The sequence below is a fragment of the Gobius niger genome (assembly GCF_951799975.1).
Source record: "Gobius niger genome assembly, chromosome: 17".
Lineage (NCBI taxonomy): Eukaryota > Metazoa > Chordata > Actinopteri > Gobiiformes > Gobiidae > Gobius > Gobius niger.
Window position 1 is genome coordinate 189,066 of NC_136868.1, and position 17,748 is coordinate 206,813.

Sequence of the window (17,748 nt, forward strand, 5' to 3'; positions counted from 1 at the left end):
AAAGCTGTCACTTCGGGTCTGAAGTGCCGTCATGCACGAGCTTAATATAGAAGGCGCAGTTACACGTATGACCTGAGGTGGCAGTAGTGAGCATAAAATGGCCTACTTGCATTTAGCCCCTTTAAGAAAGAAAAAAAACACTACCTCAGGACCAAAACATGACTAAAATTGAACTAAATTAGGACAAGCTGAACTAAAACTGAACTTCCACACATTTATAAGTTCAAAGCATTGTTTGTTTTTGGCTGAGTTTGTGTCGATCTGAGTTACATCAAGACTTTAGTGATGTTGTGATACATTGTAGCTTCTAACATCGAAATTCAATATTTTGTTGTGATATATTGTGCAGCCCTGGTTACTTTTACTTTAACTCGCAGTATCCAAAGCCCCGACAGAATGACAGACAGGTGGAGGCACATTCATAGCACTCATTTATAGCACTTAATGGCTTATTTTCATCGTAGATTTGACGACCCGCCATGATTGATTTTGTAACATTTAGAAGTTTCAAAGTTAATGAAGTCATTAAAGGTTAGACTGTGAGAAGAAAAGAAAAAAAAAGGATCTACAAAAAGTGATGTGATCAGAGGCAACATCTGAATTGATTTTTAGGAGCAGAACCGGTTCAATCCTCCGTGTAAGCAGCCCTACATTAGCTTTCATATTCTAGAGTTCAATGGTTATTTCCAGGAGGCTGCCCGAGCATCTGCATCTGCATCTGCATCTGCATCTGCATCTGCATCTGCATCTGCATCTGCATCTGCATCTGCATCTGCATCTGCATCTGCATCTGCATCTGCATCTGCATCTGCATCTGCATCTGCATGGATTAAACCCTGCGTGAGAAAGCAATAAAAGGGAGCACATTATATCGATATCAAAGAGAAAACTCCGCTAATGTGACACCAGAAAATCAATCTTGTAGCTTAATCATGTCTGCTTACAACAACTCCTCTACGTTAGATGGTCCTGACGGAGCAGACGCAAACTTTGTGCCAGTTTTTAGCTCACGATGACAGAGACATGAACAACAGCGACGCGGCTCAGAACGTCTGCATTTCATTCTATCATTTAAACCCTAAAAAGGACACACGCACATCCACACCTGCAACCTGTTTCACACGCAGCAGCAGCAGCAGCAGCAGCAGCACCAGTTCATCCACATGAATCAATACAGGAAAGAAGAAGAAAAAGAAGAAGAAGAAGAAGAAAGATGGGTGAACGCGCTGAGAGCGTTTGGATTCGAACCCTGGATGAAACGCACAGTGACGGCTCAGTATCAGTACTCACCGGTGACAGAAGCAGCGACACTTTTCCCCTCCTCTCTCTCCGTACAACTGTGCCCGTTCCTTCCACAGCTCCTTCTCTCTCTCTCTCTCTCTCTCTCTCTCTCTCTCCCTCGCTCTCCCTCTCTCTCTCTCTCCTCCTCTCCCTCGCTCGCCCTCGCCGCTGCCTGCTCGCCGCGCCGGGTGCAGCCTGATGCGCTCGGGAAGCCTGTTTCTATGGCAGTGGGTGAGCGAGTCAGCAGGATCCCGTGGTGCAAATGTCTGGGGGCACATCCCGCACTATAGCCCTCCCCCCCCCCCCCCCCCCCCTCCTCGTCCCCCCCCCCCCCCCCCCCGAGCACCCGGCAGTCAAACACGCTCTGGTTCAAAGGGCTCCAGAGCGAACACTTGGAACTTCTGCGGCAGAGGCATCAGATATCCAAGAAAATGAATAAAAAAAGGAAAGAGTATGTGGGAATGTAAGGGCCAGTCGGCTTCAGGTTCACACTCGTGCTTCCGGGGGAAAAGGCGACATTTTGTGCATCATCGAGGATTGAAAACATTACTCGTCATTTTAACATTTTGGAACAAGGTTAAACAGTTACTTGCCGTCCCACCTGATCAGCCCCTTAACGCCTATTGGTGCAAATCGGCAACATACCTCTTCTTGCCAGACTGTGGCTAAAATAAGGCGTGTTTCCCTTGATGCCTGTTTGCACATCCAGGCCGTACCTAGGAACCTTTTGCAAGCACTCGTTTCTCGTAGGACTGATCAGAGAAGGAACCACAAGCGGGTCATGGGAGGTATTTAGCGGAAATAGCATTTCTGCAAATCGAGGCGGCAACTTTGATGAAATCTTCAAATGTAAATTGAGTTGTGCTAAAATAAAATGATGCAGCAGCTCCTCGTTTCCATCTTTAGATTATTAACTGGAATGAACTTCGTGTGATGGATTTTTTTTTTGTTATTTGAAGATTTCAGTACGTTGTAAATCGGCAACATCAGGCCATAAAGGAAAACTGCAGCAGCTCCATCTGGTGGCCACAGTGAGCGCACTTTAGTCGTATTTAGATTCATCACAGCGCGAAAACGTTGTAGTGAAATTCTATAATCATTGTAACAAAAACATACAAGGATATAAAAAAAGTTATCCCTTTTTTTACACAGAACAAAATGAAACCGTTGGTGTTGTTTGCAAAGCGACCACAAGGTGGACCTACTGGACCACAAACAAGAGTTCCACGTCCGAAAATATGCCTGTTGTTGCCGATTTGCAACATACCTAAAACTATATCTGTATGTGCGACATAGAAATTAACAATCTCCACTTAATTTAGCATCAGCTTGAAAGCAAAAACACTGATCATATATTTTGTTTATATAATTGGAAACACATTCAGGCGTTAAGGGGTTAGGGTCATGAACGAATAGTGCAATGTAAAGCGTCTTTGAGTGTCCAGAAAAGCGCTATATAAAACCAATGCATTATTATTATTATTATGATTAGAGTTAGAAACGGCAAATGTGATGTAAGTTGTGCTTCACATCACACATATTTAAGAAACTAGAAGGTCTTAGCTTTCAAATGAGGCATCAGAGTGAACACGCTTTGAGATTTGGATATGCATGATTGACCATAATTGACCATAATTGACCATAATTGACCATAATTAACCGAGCCCCGCCCCCAAAACGGTCATTGTCCAATCAGACGTCCTAGCAACCGTTACTATGAAGCGAGGTCCGACAACTCCCACACCTCCAATGCAAAACAACGGGACAAACAGGAGTCCAGTGATGTTCCTTCCTAAACCTGAGCCCTGCCTACAACGGATCAGACAGTGGATCAGCCCAAGCCCAGATAAACAAGCACACGTCTGCTCTAAGCTAAGGCTAGGGCCACCGTAGCATGCTAACACCTCATCATGCTAACACCTCATCATGCTAACACCTCATCATGCTAACATCTCATCATGCTAACACCTCATCATGCTAACGCATCGGATCGGCCCCGTGTATCGTGATATATATCGGATCAGATCGGCCCCGTGTATCGTGATATATATCGGATCAGATCGGCCCCGTGTATCGTGATATATATCGGATCGTGACAAAAGTGGATCGTCCCAGCCCTAAAAACACCCTCTCGATCACAGTCGCACTATGGCGAGGGTCTCCTTATTTACCCGTGAGCTACTTTTACAAAAACATCAAAGTCCGGGAGCTGCTTATGTTTCAAAGATACTTGTGTAACTTTGCAGGAGTTCCCCCTGGAGAGGCCAAGATGGTGTTTTAACATAATCAAAGAAAACAAATGGAGTTTTGTCCTAAAGCTTTACATTTTGTCCCCAAATGTTTGAAACCAACACAAAGTGAGGCTGGAGAGCGACTGCCGAGCGACTGTGGAGATCCGAGCGCTCAGGACATAAAGCAACACACGTGATTACAAGTTACTTTGTTAGTTACATTCAGCAGCTGCTCTCAACACACAAATGACAACTGTTTTAACCAATACTCACTTTACTTGGCAGTGCATTTTAACAGTAACATTACTGACTAGGGCTGAACGATATGGACAAACTTCATATCTCGATATTCAGCCAGATATCGATGCGATACGATATAACTATGGGTTAGCTGAAAACCACAAAAGTGCCGTTTTATTGATGAAAATCTATTGTTTATATCTTGCTTTTTTCAATATTAATATCTTGAATGTTCATATCTCGATATCGATGCGATGACGACGTATCTTTCAGCCCTGACACTGACACACACGTGTTTCCATCTCTCTCCACGTTTGTGTCTCAGGCTGAAAACGTGACGTGTCACAGATGTTACGTCACTCGCCAAAAAAAAGATTATTATTTATTTTCTTTTTTTTCAGGAGAATGGCCGGTAACGCTTTATATTCAGGTGCTTGTTAAGGCGCGGCACGGTGGCGCAGCGGTTAGCGCCTCCGCTTCACAGCTGGAAGGTCCCGGGTTCGATTCCCACCTGGACAGGGCCTTTCTGTGTGGAGTTTACATGTTCTCCCCGTGTCTGCGTAGGTTTCCTCCGGGTACTCCGGTTTCCCCTACCACTAAAAACATGTACAATAGGTGATTCTGACCACCAGCCTGGCTCCACATCATGGAGATGGGTCCCTGGGCTGTTGACCACCGCTCCTGACGGGTCGCCCCAGTAGCATCGAAGGACGGGTTAATGGTATTAATGAGCATTAATAATATGCTTGTAAAGTATTAACACACTGCTTATTATACCTTATCTGTTCACATACTAATATCCACTAATAATACGCTTATTCAGCCAACCCTTAACCTAACCCTGACCCTAAAGTGATTACTGATGCTTATTAATACTTAATGAGCCGCTAGAAAGTCCAGGGCCTTTCTGTGTGGAGTTTGCATGTTCTCCCCGTGTCTGTATAGCTTTCCTCCGGGTACTCTGGTTTCCCCTACCACTAAAAACATGTACAATAGGCCAGGATGAATGACGTGTGATGGTGAATGTCTGGTGGTGTCAGAGCGCTTCTGTCAGTCTCCCCCAGGGGAAACTGAAGCTACGTCGCTCACCACCTCCGAGTGTGGAGTGGATGTAAAGTGTCTCATGTAAAGCGCTTTGTGACCACGTCTGTGAAAGGGTCTTAGTTACTGACAAAAGTAATGAGATTACAGTAATCCATTGTAAGTAACTCGTCACTGGCATCACTTCATGAAACAGCATTTGGAAAAGAATGAAACCAATTTCAAATCAATAAAAGGACAGAGAGGAGACCCAGTGAACAGCGACAGGTGCACGTTCAGAGGCCTGAATATTGAACAGCCCCCCCTCATTAGAATCAAAGCATTTCCGTGAATAACAAACACTTTCATTGCTACATGGCAGATTTAAATGTGTGATCATCAAAGAGTTTTACCCCAGACACACAAGCTCGTACAGGCGGCGGTTTTGTCCTGTTTCAAAAGCGGGGGCTGCACGAGCACTTCAAGAGCCACACACGCCATTGATTTAATAAGCCACGGTCTGCAGCCGGGACCATTGTCATTCGGCATATTGCACCACAATCAGGAGGATCTTCAGCAGAGAGAGGGAGAGAGAGGGGAGAGAGACCCACCCCCCTGTGAGAGAGAGAGAGGGGAGAGAGAGAGACCCACCCCCCTGTGAGAGAGAGGAGAGAGAGACCCACCCCCCTGTGAGAGGGAGAGAGAGGGGGGAGAGAGAGACCCACCCCCCTGTGAGGGAGAGAGAGAGGGGAGAGAGACCCACCCCCCTGTGAGAGGGAGAGAGAGGGGGGAGAGAGAGACCCAACCCCCTGTTCCTCGGCCCTCCCTTTATCTAGATGAGCATCGGTTCCTCCGAGCCTCTGGTCCACAGAGGCGCTGCACTACAGACTCGCCGATCAATCGGACGCGCAACACGGGCAAAATAAAAGCAAATGAACTGAGCGTGAAGCGTGCGGTGCAGAGAAAACGGGCGGGACAAATATAGAAATGTGAATGTGTTTGGAGATAACGGCGAGGTTTTGTTCATGGTAACTTTTCTAGAAGCTCATGAATACTGCATGAGGCGGCTCCTCTGATGGTGTTCAGATACTGTGCTCCTCTGATGGTGTTCAGACACTGTACGCTGCTCCTCTGATGGTGTTCAGACACGCTGCTCCTCTGATGGTGTTCAGACACTGTACGCTGCTCCTCTGATGGTGTTCAGATACTGTACGCTGCTCCTCTGATGGTGTTCAGACACTGGACGCTGCTCCTCTGATGGTGTTCAGATACTGTGCTCCTCTGATGGTGTTCAGACACTGTACGCTGCTCCTCTGATGGTGTTCAGACACGCTGCTCCTCTGATGGTGTTCAGACACTGTACGCTGCTCCTCTGATGGTGTTCAGATACTGTACGCTGCTCCTCTGATGGTGTTCAGACACTGGACGCTGCTCCTCTGATGGTGTTCAGATACTGGACGCTGCTCCTCTGATGGTGTTCAGACACTGTACGCTGCTCCTCTGATGGTGTTCAGACACTGGACGCTGCTCCTCTGATGGTGTTCAGATACTGCTGCTCCTCTGATGGTGTTCAGATACTGCTGCTCCTCTGATGGTGTTCAGACACGCTGCTCCTCTGATGGTGTTCAGACACTGTACGCTGCTCCTCTGATGGTGTTCAGATACTGCTGCTCCTCTGATGGTGTTCAGATACTGCTGCTCCTCTGATGGTGTTCAGATACTGCTGCTCCTCTGATGGTGTTCAGACACGCTGCTCCTCTGATGGTGTTCAGATACTGCTGCTCCTCTGATGGTGTTCAGACACGCTGCTCCTCTGATGGTGTTCAGACACTGTACGCTGCTCCTCTGATGGTGTTCAGACACTGTACGATCTGAGGAGACACGTGTGCAGTGAAGCTGTGAGGCAGTAACGCCGTCTGAACTCATGTAATGATGTTTCTCAGTGTAATTAAGGGCAGGTTATGCTTTTTGAAGGTATTTGGTAATGGTCTCAAACACGCCTTTATCACTGGTTAGAAAATGCTGTGTTCATCTAACATCTCACTTCCTGATCTTCATACGATCTCACCTTAAGCCCCTCCTACTGCTGGATATGTAGGACCTCAGGAGGGGCTGTTATCAAAAGTGATGGTCGTGGCCTTCACTCCTCATGAGCCGATGTACGTTCAGGTGGTGATGGATGAGTCTGAACCGCAGCAGCGCTGAAGGAACACGTTTGCTCCAGGTGGAAGGTTTGTGTTCGGTTTGTTGGAACAAATGAAAAGCAGAAAATGTAAAATGCTGATTTTAGAAGTCGCCTTATTTTGGTTTATGTGCCATTTATTTGAAGAGATATCTTGAGCCAGAAGCCCATTCTTTAATGAAAAGTTAAGGCTCATTCATACTTCACAAGACGCAAGAACTTCTTGTTCTTGCACCCTGGGCTGCAGAACAAAATGAAGTCACTTTTTCCTTGTAGCCATGGAAACCTTTTGTAACTGACAACGTTTCCATGGCTACAGGGCAAAAGTGACTTCATTTTGCAGCCCAGGGTGCAAGAACAAGAAGTTCTTGCGTCTTGTGAAGTATGAATGAGCCTTAAAGAAGCACTTCTTAATGTTGTGATGAAGGCGAACATGAATATTCAGCGCCCCCTGGTGTCACAGTTCAACACTGTCACAGACAGTTCCAAAAATATCAGAGAGCAGCTCAAGACCCGCCTTTTTAGCTTAGCTTTTAAATAATCTATATATTTAGTCCTAATATATAATATATATGGGAGGCTGTGCAGGCGTATTGTTTTAAATGTTGTAAAGCACTTTGTGATGCCTTTCGGTATGAAAAGTGCTTTATCAATAAAGATTGATTGATTGATTGATTGATTGATTGATTGATTGATAAAGATGCTGCACCAGATTTAGCACTATGCTAATTTACATCTCTAATCCCCACATCGGTCGACTGATATTTATATATTTTTATGATTGAAAGCTTTACTGTAATAATACATGTTTAACTTAAGGCTATTACAGAGATTTGAAAAGAACAATATAAAAAAATGAATTACTTAAAATATTGGCCTTTATATCGGCCATCGTCCTGGCAACGCCTTCATATCGGTATCGGTATCGGCCCCAGTTCTGAGCTGGTCTGGACTGTTGCAGATTCACAGATCACTCAAAGATGTGCGAGCGAGTTGGAACACAGCTCCAGGTCTGTCTGATAAGAGATGGTAAAGTGACAGATCTTTGGGTGGTTCGAACGACACCTTTGCTCAGGACGACCCAGGATCCGCTGCTTTTCAGGGTTTCACTGCTGATTGAACCGTATCCATGGTTACATATAGATTCCAATCCGATAACCTTCCAGGATTCTTAAAAGACCTGAAATAAAACCCGCCGCCGCCCACACAGCTGGGTCACTGAAAGGTCAAATAACTATGTGGACATAATAAGCTGCATAGTGCACCTTTAATATACACGGCATGAAAAGAAACTCAGAATGATGAGCTTTTCAAAGTCACCTCATGATTGTGAGCATTAATCACAAATGTACGGCAGCCAACACTCAGCAGTGTGGGGCAAGTGTTCTGCCCAAGGACACAACAGTAGGCCTGTCCAGTGCTGCCCTCTGCTGGCCGTGACAGCCCTGCAGTACAGCCTCATCAACAGGACAACATGAAAAGGGTCAAAGATAGAAAAGGTCGAACTCAAATAAAGCAACGTAATGAAAAGCTCACATTTCTCAGCTCCCACTTTAGCTTTTAAAGGTATAAAAACAGGAAGGGTTGAACGTAGACACTGGTCTCCTCCTGCTGCTCCTGGAACAGCTGGACTCAGAGAGGCCGTTTGCTGTGGGGAGTGAACGTGCTGTGTTTATTGTCGACGAAAGTCACTTATCTCAGTTCAGACCAGCTCAGAACTCATAAATCAGTTCAGCGTTTATTACTTTTCACAACTATCACAGCATTAAGTCGAGGCCGTCATTACTTTTTATTAGAGAAAACCACCAAGCTCCTCCTGGCTCAGAATGCGGGACACGTCAGATATCTCTTCAAACACACACAACAATGGCACATCCACCAACAATAAGACACTTCTGGAATCAGCATCTTATTGTCGCCGAACACAAAACCTTCTTCCTGGATTTCAGCGTTTCCGCGGTGGAGACTCATCCATCATCGCTCCAACACACACAAACCCCCGTAAGTCTGCGTGACAGATGGGCTTATGGGGAGTGAAGGCCACGACCATCATCTCACAGCGGCGGGACCCGGTTCTGACGGGGCATTGGTGGGTTTAAACACGGGGAAAGTGATGGGTCAGCTAAAGAGGCGCTGCTGAGGCGGACGAGGCGAACAAAGCAGAACATGCATGTAAGCACTCTGTGCACCGCGCTGGAGTTAAGGAAATAAAGAGTTATATACATCAGCTCCTGGTCATTTGTACGAGGATAGAAGAACTCCATGACAGATGTTTTCAGTGTTTGTGGATGTTTCAAACGTATTTGGGCGATAAATCATTTTTAAAACCTTTGCCAAGACGTTTCTCGTTAAAGGGACAGTATACGCAGTTTAAAAATGTAAAAATTATGTATTTTCCTCCCCTACATGTTCCTCCATGTCCTAATGACCTGTTCACCACAACTGCCTCTACAATCCTGCCCTGTCACTCAGGAAGGCGTTACTTCGGGTCTGAAGTGCCGTCATGCACGAGCTTAATATAGAAGCTGCAGTTACAAATATGACCTGAGGTGGCAGTAGTGAGTATGAAATGACCAACTTGCGTCAAGTCCCTTTAACTTAAAATAATGGAAATGTAACCAAGCACTTGACTTTCAATGTTGGTGAGAATGACTGGATTAAACGTCTGGTGCCTCCGGTGGAAATAGTGGGAAGTGAAGGATTTTGAAAAGACAAATTAGCAGCGTGGCTATTTCAAACATGAAAAATTGAAAAGAAATGAGGATCTTGGCAGCAGCACCTTGTGAAGAATGGGGGGATCACAGTGTTAATTTCGTCGACTAAAATATTTCGTCTTAATTTTACTCAAAGTGATATTTTTGTGACTAAAATTGGACTAAAACTAAATGAAAAGTTTCTCATGAGACTAAAACTGTGACTAAAATGTCCAGATGTTTTAGTCGACTAAAATCAGACTAAATAAAAATGAAAAGGAGAGACTAAAATCATCCAAACTTGTATTGAGCGTCTGAAAGAGCCTCAGATCATGTAAATTCTCTGTTAAAGGATCAGCTCTGAGCTTTGTTCATGTTTAGTCGACTAAATTTACTTGCAATTTTAGTCGACTAAAACTAGACTAAAATCGAATTACATTTTCGTCAAAAGACTAAAACTAAATTAAAATATGTTGTCAAAATTAACACTGGTGGATCACACTACACCAGTGGATTTAGCTCGATTCTAAAAGGACTGGGGGTTCACACACAACGAGCCGACACACTGTCCTCTCTCCTGAGCGGCTTCTCTCTTTGTTGGACAAAAACTCATCAACCTTTATTGCAGACTCGAGGTCCAGTTAAAAACGAAACAAAAACAAACACACAACAACATTTAGAGCAGACAACTGTACCAGTGTCGCCACAGTTCAGACTGGTAGCGCGTGGCACTGACCCCAGATGAGCAAAGATGGGCTTCTTTGGTCAACAGGGTCATGTGATCACAGTCGGCACAACTGCTTACACTGTTACTGTTGCTAACTACCGCTAATGCTAATGCGACTGCAACCACGACTGCAGCTGCGGAGGGACCTGACTTCCAAAAACGAACTCCGCTGAAGATTTTAATGAAAAACTAGCCTCAGTAAATTATTTATTCATTTTACAAAATCAAGTGCCGTTTTACCTCACCGGTGCAGCCTGGAGGGCGAACTGAACTTGTATTTCTCGGTGGTTTAATGTCCCTGGCGTTGTCGGAGTTTTATTAAACACTTGTGGGCGTAAAGATGAAGCCCCAGCTCTGCTCCACTTACCACAGAAAGGCTTTATTTAAGGATAAGATACACTTTACTGATCTCTTTGGGATATCTGTCCTCTGCATGGCGTCCGGGGGCCCATCCAGATGTGGAGCCTGGCTAATTCCTGGAGGATTAACCTATTGTACATGTTTTTAGTGGTAGAGACTCACGCAGACACGGAGAAAACATGATTGAGAATGTTTATATTCTATTGGGCGGCATGGTGGCGCAGGGGTTAGCTCTCGTGCTTCACAGCTAGAAGATAAATAAAAAGTTGCTGGGGTGTGTTTGTTTGTGGGGCCCTGCCCACTGAGCCCCCTCCTCTGACCCGCCCCTGGCCTGAGCGCTCAGTGCAGCTCGGTCCTGACGCACTCTCGGCTGCACTAAGTCCATAGACTTTAACCAGGAGCCTCTGGACGACTGAGAGTGTGTTTTATGTTGCGTTTGTTACAGTTTCCGTCACATGTGAATGAAAAGTCATGACTTTGCGTATTTCCACGTTACGATGTCAATTCAATTCAATTCATCTTTTTTATTTGAGCATCTGAGCTCCACAAAGTTCTTCATAGGAACAGAGTTCAGCACAGTAATCAAGCAAAAGAAAGATGCGTAGGTGAGTCGCCAAATAGATAAATAAATAACGTGGATATGATGCTCAAAAGGAGTCGGCAGAAGCTTCAGCTTGTTAGAGCCTCCCCCCTTTCGTACTTAAGAAATAGGTACATTCATTAACTCTGCACAAAGAAGATCTGACATATAGTCATTTATCATATTCCAGTGACTTTACAATCATCAATATTTACGTTACAACGTTCTGCTGGTTCCAAGACGGGGAAAGAAAACTCAATAATTACAAAAACCCATCACTGCCAAAAACAACGAGTCACCAATATTAAGTTGAACATTTGTTCCTTGTTGTTTTTTGTTTTTAGTTAAGTACTTTTAACGAACACAATATTATTGATTATGTTATTTACGACCACATTATATGATTGATTAATAAATGTAATTTATTTTATATTTTGTGCTATTATATCATTATTGGTTAATTTGTTATACTATTATTTTATTATTATTGTTGCTATTAATTCATAATCAGTCACTTCATTGTCACCATCTACAGCAGACTATGTGACAGTGAGAGCCCTATTCTGTGAGGTGCATTAAAAAGCAGAGTGTGGGTCAGCTGGGAGGGGGCAGTGACCCCCAATCAACCGGCCCAACCCTGCTGCCCTGAGTAGTGACTTTACAAGTGAACGTTAGTAATCCGTGCTGTATGATGACTTCACATGTCGCGCTTATAAGGGCTCCGCTTTTTTCTATTTCCTAGTTTTGATATTTTTCTGTGAATATGAGGACAACTCTCATCAAGTAAAGAGTCGTAACAGAAGCCGATCCCAGAGCCACGATCTGCCTGTGGTTTGACCCGCTGTGAGTGAGGGTGCACGGGCACCTTTTCCACCGCCTCCAAGAGGAGCAGATACAGACTCTCATTCATGTAGAGATGGAAACAGGGTCTGGAGGACTGTGGTTGGACTTTTGGTCAAGATTCTTACAGTTTATGGGAAATATGTACTAGGGAGGCACCGATACCACTTTTTCTAAAACCGATACGAGTACAAGTACTTTGATTTAAGTACTCGCCGATACCGAACACCGATACGAGTACAAGGCAGTTTCTTCAACATTCTTACTTTGTTCACAGCAGATTGGTTTGTAATGAGTTAATTTACTCTTTATGTACTTTATGTACATTTCCTTAAGTAAAGTCGGCGACACATTTAAGAGCAGTTATATTAGGGGGCGGCTCGGGACGGGACCAGGTATATCTGCGATAGATCTATGCTAATTAGCTCATTTAGATAATTAACATTGTCCAACCCCCGACCGCTCTAAATGTAGTTATACCTCTCAAGTTCACAGCCCATAAAGATGCCTTTGTGTGAGAAGATCCAGCTTCATCAAGATCCAGCTTCATCAAGATCCAGCTTCATCAAGGTCCAGCTTCATCAAGATCAGCTTCATCAAGATCAAGGTCCAGCTTCATCAAGATCCAGCTTCATCAAGGTCCAGCTTCATCAAGATCAGCTTCATCAAGATCAAGGTCCAGCTTCATCAAGATCAGCTTCATCAAGATCCAGCTTCATCAAGATCAAGGTCCAGCTTCATCAAGGTCCAGCTTCATCAAGATCAAGGTCCAGCTTCATCAAGGTCCAGCTTCATCAAGGTCCAGCTTCATCAAGGTCCAGCTTCATCAAGATCCAGCTTCATCAAGATCAGCTTCATCAAGGTCCAGCTTCCCCCATAAAGACGCCTCTCTGCTCTATCCGCCGTGAGAACTATAAAAATCCATCTCACATCACGCCCCGACGGCTGCCAGAGGTGATGGGTCGATGATTAAAAGCAGAAATGCACTGACGGGTCACGCTATCCCGCCTGACCTTTCAGGGAATGCACACCAGCAGGAATTCTCCCACAATGCAATGGGTGCTTCATGTCAGACGCGCAAAGACCCGGCAGTGCTGTGAAGGCTGAGGCGGATGAATAAGTTATAACTGCTGTACTGGATGTGCACGCAGACTATAGAGCACTGTGGATGTGTTTCAGAGGAGAACTCAGGCCATGGAGGAGGTGCTTCATATTTATAAAGGGTTAATCAAAATAATTCATAAGTAAATAATGAACTAATCATGAATGAAACTGTTCTGGACGGGGTTCCTGATACACAGACATGGAGACGGAGGAGCAAGAGGGTTTCACACAGGCCTCCTGCCCCCATGTTCAATAAACTTATCAAAAAACCTGTCAACTTTGCACTGTTCTGACTTCACTTTATAATTGTATTCCTGTAATTAGTTACTATTACTTGATTGCACACTTTCCTGTCTAATTGAATCTGCAAAACTTCAAATCATAACAATGCCTCCCAAGAAGTGACTTCCTGTTTCGGTCCAGCACGCCAAAATAAAAGCACCATTTCATCCATTAGCTCAGCAGCTCATTAGTTCAACTTTCTTTCTGCCAAACTATTAACAGACAATACCTGCAAGTACCTACATAAAGGTATATAATTGTGTTCTGACACTGATATAGAATACTCAGAAAGGATTTTACTTTGTTTATTTAATGTAAATGTAAAAGTAATGTATAACTGTAGCATCAGGAATTGCAAATGTAATGTACATGAACAAGGGGTCGGCTCTTATAAGCTTTTGCTTCAGTCGACTCCCTTTAAGCTTCCATTAACTGTATGATTGTGAAACTCTGGAGAAAGAGAAAATGAAACTACACAAACAAACAAATACCTGCTCAACTAATGAATGAGACGAGCTGTGTGCTTTTAATTTGGTGTGCTGGATCGAAACAGGAAGTCATTTCTTGGGCGTTCTTGAGATCTCCGTCCCGATCCCTGACGTCTGGATCCCTCGCCGCTCTGACACAGCCCGACCCAGCGCATGTTCAGTCCGTCCCATTCGCTTGTTTCGGCCACATGTCGTCGTGCTCCGCCTCCTTTGCTCCGCCTCCTTTGCTCCGCCTCCTGTGCCCGTCTCGATGCCTCGTCCGCCACAGTGGCCTGAACCGGCCCGAGCCGCCTGACTCTCTTCCCCGTCTCCCCCTGTGTCTCTCCCGCCTGCTCATCGTTCTTCCCCACAGCACAAGTAAAAGCTCATCTCTCTGGGCTCTGAAACAACAGCTCGAACCACGAGATCTGCAGTGCGAGGCCAAGGCAGGATCCCCAAACCAAAGACAGCGCTCGGAAACTCTGCTTGTTCTTGTGCGGCCGCTCGTCAGTGGAATAAGTTCCTACAGAGCTGAAAACAAAGCACAAACTCTCACACGCTCTCACGCCGGGCACAGAAATGGCTCTGGTCAAATCAAACCTGCACCACATGTGACCGGATGTGTGTGTGTGTTGTGTATGTGAAGATTTGCTTTCACTATTATGAACTTGGTCGATGTAAATGCCATTATCTTTGTACGCAGGATGTTTTTATGTGTTTTACTATAACATCAGCCCAGGGACGACGGGTGGAAATGAGCACTTGAGCTGTAACCTGGTACAGCACCTCTCCCTTTGAGGTTAATGTTTATTGTGCACTGTCCCTGTTTTTCCTAAATAAATAAACTAAACTAAACAGGTGTATTATTGTGCTCGGCCAGACGTTGGTCATGTGGTGCGGTGAGGTCACCAGTTTCAAATAAGAAAAAACATGCAAATAAAACCACAAATTACAAACAGTAACGGGCACCATCTCACACCGTCTTATCTGACTTTATCTCATAGACCCGCCTATTCCTGGGACAACTTACTTGGGTTTGGATTTGGTGTGTGTCGCCCCCTGCTGGTAACAGTGAGGACTAACGCCTATTGAAAATGTCTCATTAGCAGCAAACCAAAAACAAAACCATTACTCCAATAGATACAGGAGACCCACAACCTGGCTGGATCCTATTGCATGATAGGGCTGAAACAACTAATCGATTACTGAAATAGTTGTCAACTATTTCAGTAATCGATTAATCGTTTTCTAGTAAACACAGACTAAAATTGAGCAAAAATGACATGACAGTTATGTATTTTGGATGAAAACCTACTTTATTTTTAAAGTGAGCGTCTGCAGTGTTTTGTACATTGTAAATTTCATAAATATCTGTCTTTGCCTCGTCCAATCAAAGCAGAATTAGCACAAAGAGCCTCCTACAAATGTTTACTTTAAGTTTACTCCATCAACACGTCCTCAAGCGGCGCCACTTTAGCTTTATGTGGTAAAAAAATTGAAAAAATACAATTTCCAAGCACCTTTCACAGCCAAGCAATTAATCGTGAAAATAATCGGTAGATAAATCGATTATCAAAATAATCGTTAGCTCCAGCCCTATTGCATGATTTAGTTTTTCTGCCGTCCAAAGGGAAACACACAAACTCCAACGAGAAAAAGACCCCACACAAGAAGAGAGCGTCGGCCACCGAGCCACTCACAATAAAAGTTTATCAAAAACCCCATGAGCAAAGCAGCTTTTCTTTTCTGTTCGTGTTGTTTATCTGCTCAGTCTGTGGATAAATGAACCGTGTAAATAACCCGGGGTCTGCACCAGCTTCAGACCTGCAGTAAAGTCTGCGCTGGTGCTTTTATGATCTCACTCCGACACAGCACAGGCAGCGAGGAAACATAAATTCAGCCTGAACCTCATGGAAGATGCACATCTGCAGCTGCGGCTCTGTCTGCTGTGGATCGGGGGAGTTTTAAAGTGAATCTCCAACGTACTGGAGCTCCCAGCGCCGCTCTGCGGGTAATATACAGCCAGTGCCTGTAATGGGGTCGTGACACGCCTTGGGGGCGGGAGGGGGGGCCGGGGGGGGGCAATAATTCACAGCGTTCAGAGACACAGGGGGGTCCACGGCGCTCGGTAAAGTCGTGTTTCTGTTGCTTCATCTCGGGAGAAAGAAGGGCCGCAAAAGTCGCCACAGTATTTTTAATATACGAGGCTAATGTAGTTCACTTCTACAGGCGTCAACAGAGCGGAGGAAAGGGAGGGAGGGAGGAGGGAGGGAGGGAGGGAGGGAGGGAGGGAGGGAGGAGGGAGGGAGGGAGGAGGGAGGGAGGAAGGAGGGAGGGAGGAGGGAAGGAAGGAAGGAAGGAAGGAAGGAAGGAAGGAAGGAAGGAAGGAAGGAAGGAAGGAAGGAAGGAAGGAAGGAAGGAAGGAAGGAAGGAAGGAAGGAAGGAAGGAAGGAAGGAAGAAAGAAAGAAAGAAAGAAAGAAAGAAAGAAAGAAAGAAAGAAAGAAAGAAAGAAAGAAAGAAAGAAAGAAAGAAAGAAAGAAAGAAAGAAAGAAAGAAAGAAAGAAAGAAAGAAAGAAAGAAAGAAAGAAAGAAAGAAAGAAAGAAAGAAAGAGAATAAGTCAGTATAATAAACTCTGCTTATTGAACTTATTAAACAGGTATTTGATCCTTTATTTGCATAATAATATTTCTCAAATTCTTAGGGGCCAGAGGTTCTGTCCTGGAGGGCCGGATTCTGCCCGCGGGCCTGGCGTTGCTTAGCCCAGCTCGAATGTAAAGAAGTGTAAATCTCCGGGGGTTGGTGTGACTGGACCTAATGTTCCAGGTCTTAGTCAGATTGTGACCACAGACGAAATGCACCACAATGGAATGATTGAGAAAGAGTAAAGTCAAAAGTAAAGTTTCAAACGGATACAGGGGGTAATCTCCAGAATGTGTGGAGTCAAACCCAGAGCCTGTGTAACTGTGATATACTGGACGTGCCCCTCTGCGGATGCAATCAGACCCGTGGGTTTGTCCAAACGGAACGACCGCGGCTCCGCTTCACAAGAAAGAATTAAAGAGAATAAGTCAGTATAATAAACTCTGCTTATTGAGTCATTATGCATTACAGTAAGTTACAGAATGATGATTTAAATACAGTAGATCAGTGTTGCCGTAGCGTTTCCCTCAGCGCAGCAGCATGTTTCCTTTCGCTCATGTTTCCTTTCGCTCATGTTTCCTTTCGCTCATGTTTCCTTTCGCTCATGTTTCCTTTCGCTCATGTTTCCTTTCGCTGTGAACCGTCTCTGCTCCACATTGTGTTGCAGGAGGTTTTTTTGCATCTTTGCTGTGTTTTGTGGGGTTCAGTGTATTTGTTTTTGCTGCAGAGAGTCCTTGTTGGCCCTGAAGGAAACATCTTAGTAAAAAGTAAACAAACTGCTAACCCTGGGCAGCTACAGAACGTGAGCACCTACAGTGTGTGTCCCGGGTGTTCCCCCACTTCTATTCACAAGGGAACTGCGTCCATTAGCCTGGCCTTACAATTCAAACAGGTCCTGCAAACAGAAGCAACTCCACATGGGCCAAACCATAGAGGCTAAAACCCTATAAACTCTGTTCTCTCTCTGGTCTACTTTTTAAAAATTGCCTTTATTATCTTCATTTTGTGCGTAATGATGAGCCTTGTGTACTTTGATAAGAAATGAGCAGTTTAGCTGTTCTGCTCATATGAACAATTAACCAATATCGTACATGTTCTC

General features: G+C 44.7%; 1 protein-coding gene across 2 annotated transcripts in view; it reads right to left on the reverse strand.

Annotated features, from left to right (window-relative positions):
* The window catches only part of syt6a (synaptotagmin VIa), a 186,968-nt gene that overhangs the window by 111,051 nt on the left and 58,169 nt on the right, over positions 1-17,748 (reverse strand). The window contains exon 1 of one of the 2 annotated variants that reach the window (XM_079574943.1): positions 1,291-1,401. The exons of the other annotated variant lie outside the window; for it this stretch is intronic. The gene's annotated coding sequence lies outside the window, so the exon portion shown is untranslated. Of the gene's footprint in view, positions 1-1,290; positions 1,402-17,748 lie in introns of those variants that run through there. 2 annotated transcript variants of the gene reach the window in all.